Source organism: Telopea speciosissima, chromosome 6 (genome assembly GCF_018873765.1).
Source record: "Telopea speciosissima isolate NSW1024214 ecotype Mountain lineage chromosome 6, Tspe_v1, whole genome shotgun sequence".
Taxonomy (NCBI): domain Eukaryota; kingdom Viridiplantae; phylum Streptophyta; class Magnoliopsida; order Proteales; family Proteaceae; genus Telopea; species Telopea speciosissima.
The window spans coordinates 54,028,329-54,034,417 of record NC_057921.1 but is presented as its reverse complement, the minus strand read 5'-3'; positions in this window follow the sequence as shown (position 1 = coordinate 54,034,417).

The window sequence follows — 6,089 nt, the reverse complement described above, 5'->3', positions numbered from 1 at the left end:
ATGCACATGCGGTGGAGAGAAGGATTTCCAAGCTTGATAAATGCATAATTGTCAAACCGATGAAAATGTTACTTGTTGCTTTGAAGGCTGAAAAATTCCAACCTCCCATCGGTCAAGCTAGCATAGCTATATCTCAAATTTTAAAGAAGGCATAAGAAGCACAACACCGTGACAAACCAAGATCATTCTTGGCCTTTACCACAAAAAAAAAAACAAAAAAAAAAACAACTATTCTGGTGTAAGTAGAAGTAGAAGAAGATTAGAAACTTTGTCCTAGTGGAGATATGGGAAATTAAGAAAGTTGCTACTTGCGAGGACGGTTGTCCTCGCCGGTGCTGAACTTGGCGCCGTCATGACCAGCGTTTGCATCTCGATTCTTCTTGTAAAAGGTGAAGTAAGCGATGCCAGCAGCGAGAGCGATCCCAGTGACCGCCATCGTTGTAGGGGAATAGGGCAGTCTCCGCCCTGTGTTCTGCCCAGCCTGCCTCTTCGATGCCTCTTGTTCTGCCATTTACTCTTTAATTATCTCTTTCTCTATCTCTCTTGCTGTGTGTATGTGCGTGTGGAGTAAATCACTGCAAGAAGTGAAGGAACGCAAAAACTGAGAATAAATTAACAAGAAGAGGACCGCCGAGGGTGATTTGCCACGTTAGAACTATGCAGGCTTGGAGGGGGTTACGTGGAATTATATGGAAGCTCATGCCTAAAACAAGTGTTGTTTGGAAATGTGTAGGAGGTTCAAGAATGTAGGGTAGGAAGCCACGTCGGTTGACAAAGCTCTCCCTAGTCCTTGTTGGGCCTAGCTTCTAGATTTTTCAAAAGTGTTTTTTATTTCAACTCTGGTTCAGCTGCCCAATGAGTTCCTGCCATCTTGCCTTGTATTTGGGAGTCTATGCAGCTGAGATGTTTCTTAATGTACTTATACGAAGGATGGGGTAAAAATGTTGTGGAATCCGGTCCCACAGTGTAGTGGGTTAGAGAACATGAAGTGAGATTTTTTATTTTTTTCATAAACAATTTGGTGGGATTTTGGTTAGAATATGAGTGAAATTTTTAATTGTTAAAACATTTAATATTGTTTCTTGAGCTTTTGTAAGTTTACCGTTCCAGATTAATTAAACAACGTTAGACTGGGATTTTGAAATGTCATATCTGCACTTTTCCACCCTGATTTTGCCACCCCTCCCTGTCAAACAAACGACTCATAATTGATTTAAAAGATTCCTCTAAAGAAACAACAAATGAACTATTACCATCAGATTCACTTTAAGGGTCATTCGAAGAGATTCCTACAAATTCAGTTGTAGGAACTTTTCCTTCACATCTTTTATCTTTAATCATGTACATATGCTATATGTTAATTTTATAGACATCTCAACTATATGTTCTACTATAACCTAAAAAAAAAAAACTATAGGTTCTACCATTTACAGAATACGATATTTAAATAGTGTTTATTAGAACATTAGCAAAGAATTGCTATCCCATCTCCCTTGAGAGTTACAAAATGATTGCTAGTTAACTAAAAGAATAGGGGAAATGTACTTTGCACTCGGGGCGAAGGATGTGTTAGAACACGTAAGGGTTTTGTCAAACCTGAATCCGTTCTCATACAGATTTCTAGAATACGATTGAATCAAAATAAACAGGGAAAACAAAGTGTACCTGGCACCCACGTGTGTTGATGAAGAACAGATAAGATCGCCTTCAATAGCTGCAACAATCCGTCAGATAATGAATGCAATCCGCGATGGGGATCTTCTGTCGTCTCCTAGACTCTCCCACAGCTCCCTTTCTTGTGGAGAAAAGAGAAAAGAGAATAGTGACTGCAGGGACCCTTCATCAGTAGTATTTATAATACTCCCCAAACCCTAACCCACTTCCACAATGGGCCAGGTCGGTCCGGTCCATCTCAATAAAACATTAGCATGCCACGTCAGTCCTTGTATTTCTTGATCCCCATCAATGATCGATCCGATAATTAATTAAGCCCACACTCGTCGTATTTTGGAAAAATCCTAACAATCTCCCATTTGAGCTAGATTAATTATAAGGTCATCATTATCAGATGTGGCTATGGGATCTCAATACAACAATAATGCTACTAAACTTTGATCCAGTTAGCAAATATATCGATGTCGAACAACAGCAGAAAATACACATCAACATACGGCATATCACTTTCTGTCAGCTACAAACAAAGATCTACTTACTAACATGAATCGCCTTGAAATGATTTTGTACAAGGAATGTCGTACATGTCTGTGATCACATAAATATCGTCATCATTCCTTGTGGGTCCTCGAATGTATCATGAGCATCGTACGACTCATGGATTACCTTTGAACATCGTCATGATTCGTTGGTAATCAAACGACTTGGTTTATCACCAATAGAACATCCATGGTTAGAAATAGCCGAACGACTTGGCTCGTCGCCAATCGAACATCATTAGACCAAAAGGCTTCAACACATCAATCATATGCATGCATGCAAATGCTATTAATCACATCGAGCAGAAACATCATAATCGAAATGAAACATATATTAAGTCCTCCCACTCAACAAGCATATCAATGAAATAAGAAGGACTTTCAATCCACAAACAGATTATGTAAAGAAGCACTCCCACCGATCAAGAGAATCAAACAAATCGAATCAACCAAGTCTGAAAATAAAGATTCAAACCACAAATTCCACATAAAACAATCAAAATCATCAAACTACTCGAACCGATTACTTCTTTTGTTCTCAGTTAAGTTACCATTCTCAAGATTCTTTTTTTCTTGTGCACAATTAAATATCAATTTCTTCAAGGGTATAGTCGTAGTTTGTTGAGTGCATCCATTTCTTTAATATATTCTTCGTGATTTTATTCGCTCATTCATTCCTCTTATTATTTCTTATTTTATTTTAGTGTTTGGCTTTACCATTTCATATTATTGATGCATTTTCAATCCATGCCACCGAAGTAGCTTCCGTCAAATGGCTCAATGCCGGTTATACCCTATAGGTTACAAATTGTTAATCTTTCATCATTTCAATGCTTATTGATGGATTATTCGTTCATGGTTTATTATGCTCGTTGGTTAACCATCAATTACCACAATTATTCACTTATTATTTCATCTACCATAATAAGTTATCGTTCGTCAACAGCATAACATTTTCATCAACATATATAGAAACACAACATCATAACATTAAAAGTTTCTATATCGCACAAATCAACATGTTCTATACCCATCGCGAGTCCATTCATCACTTAAACATGCTACATATCATCATAAAATCAGTGGTTCTAAACATTTATCATCAACACATTAGACACATAGTTATACGCAATCAATATGATAAATATCAATCAACAATACTTCTTTACAACAACATTGCATTCTTGTCCTTTCGGGTCAAAGGTATGTCTTTATCGTACCGCAAATGCCACAAGATAGCAACAATTTTTGAAAATCTCCCTCCTCCTTTGGGTGATAGAGAAACCCCTAGGTTATGCACCTCAATAATAATTTATAGTACTGAAATTACCGCGAGATGTCGGTGACTTTCAAAAATTTTCTTCCAACTTTGGGCGGTAAGAAAACCCCTAGGCCACGCATCCCAAATCTTTGAGTACACTATCTTTGGATGGATACACTGCCTTTTCGTGAAGAGATCAGTGGTTTTCAGAAATCCCAGTACCTTTGGGCAACTGGAATCCTTAGACCACTATCCTTCCAATTCATATGCATATCAACTCGTCAATCTTTGGCAACATCGCCTTTGGGCTAATGTCACCTATTCCGCTGCCTTGACAGAACCATAAAAGGATTCAATGGGCCACTTTAGTGGATCATCATTTTACCTTCTCATAATTCCTCAACCTGATATGCAGCAATATATGTGAAAGTAAACACATTGATTGTCCATAATGTGTTGTGATATGCACATCTAAGTGGCAATGATCAACCCAAAATAGTCTAAAAATACTCAAAGTAGCATAATCGTCCAAAACAGGTCTCTAGAAGTATTAAACGTCTCAACATCAGGTACCAATAGATTGGTTTTAAAAATACGAGCAAGACAAGACCAATCGGAGCCCAAAACAATGCTCCACGCCCATTAAACCATGCTTTCAAGATTATTAGAAAACATAAAAACTATCAAAACCATGGTTTCTTTTTATGCAAAATATGCCAAATTGCATATCAAAACGAAGAGCACGAAAAAATAGACACACCATAAAAAATCGCGTCTCAAAATTCATCCAAACGAAACCATACGGTCCATTTGAAGTATTCTGGTCCTTTTTTCCCTTCTTTTTTTGTTGTTTAAAAGTCTAACAGAACCGGTTTGAACCAAAGCGAACCGCAGTAACCAAACCAAATCAGGGTCACCCCGGTTCTACTGAACCAGACCGTCGAGCAAAAAAATCGGGTACAAAAATGGACCGAGTCTCGGGTCACGGGTTGGGTCAACGATGATCGGGTTGGGAATCTTTGACCGAATCTCTGTTGACCAGGTCTGGGTTAACTTTGACCCGGGTCGGTCAGCTTTGACCGAGTCAAACATGACCCCCAAGCACCAGGGCTGACGTCAGCATCGCTATGAATTTTTTTTTCCTACAACTGCCGCTGGCACGTGGATCTCACTCGCGGCTTCGGCTGGCGGCGATGACGATCCACATGTCGCTGCGATCGTCTCTCCGAGTCCTTCGCACCCATACAAAAATATTAGACTTTCGCCAGTGGAAAAATCCGGCAGCGGCAAAAACGTACGATTTTGCAAAAAATCCGGCCAAAATCGAACCAAAAATCCCTATTTTCGTCGTCAAAACTCTATCTAAGTTCTTAATCAATCGATCCTAAGTCCGTATGGTCGACTCTGATGCCACTTGTTAGAACATGCAAGGGTTTTGTCAAACCCGAATCCGTCCCCATACAGATTTCTAGAATACGATTGAATCAAAATAAACAGGAAAAGCAAAGTATACCTGGCACCCACGTGTGTTGATGAAGAACAGATAAGATCGCCTCTAATAGCTTCAACAATCCGTCATATAATGAATGCAATCCGCGATGGGGATCTTCTGCCGTCTCCTATACTCTCCCACAACTCCCTTTCTTGTGGAGAAAAGAGAAAAGAGAATAGTGACTGCAGGGACCCCTCATCAGTAGTATTTATAATACTCCCCAAACCCTAACCCACTTCCACAATGGGCCAGACCGGTCCGATCCATCTCAATAAAATAGTAGCATGCCACGTCAATCCTTGTATTTCTTGATCCCCATCAATGATCGATCCGATAATTAATTAAGTCCATACTCGTCGCATTTTGGGAAAATCCTAACAGGATGTGCCCAGACACATGGGGTTGGGCAAAATGATCACCCTGCCTCTTGAATGGTGGAAATGACTGCCAAGCTCTGCCCCATCCATGTGTTTGGGTGCAACCTACCCCCGTGCGCTCCTAGGCAGAGAACAATGCTCCAAAAGAATAATAACAATTATTAGGAATCCAACGTAAGTTCCTTAACAGTGTTCATAATGAATCTGAGAAGCCAAATTAGTCTAGAAGTTTAAACCATGACTAGGTGATTACGTAGATCTCCTCCACCGCAGGTTAATCGCAAAATGGCTCCAGTAGATTACAAAAATGAATTTCCCCTCCAAATTGGATCGGGCTATCCGATTCCACTACATTCACACCCGATGTGAATTGCTAGGATTTGGGATCGGTCACGACTGATTCCAATCCAAATGAGCCGATTCCACAAATCCGATTCGAATCACCACAATCCAAAAAGTCCTTTTCAAGCTGATTTTTAAACTGGAATGTGAAGTCATAATCAATGGCTAACGTACATCTTTTATGATGAATATCTCTTCTTTGTCATGAGGCACCATGAAACACGTGGCGAGTCAAAGGGACTTTTGGCAGATTCTCACTGAAAAGCCCTCCTTATTTGTTATTGGCTGATCCCGTTCTCGCCTCCCCGAGTCCCCTCGAAGAAGAAATATGACTTTGGAATTTGGATCTTCTACGCCACCTCCACTCCGTCTCTGTCTCTGTCTCCACTTTGTCTTTTAAAAGT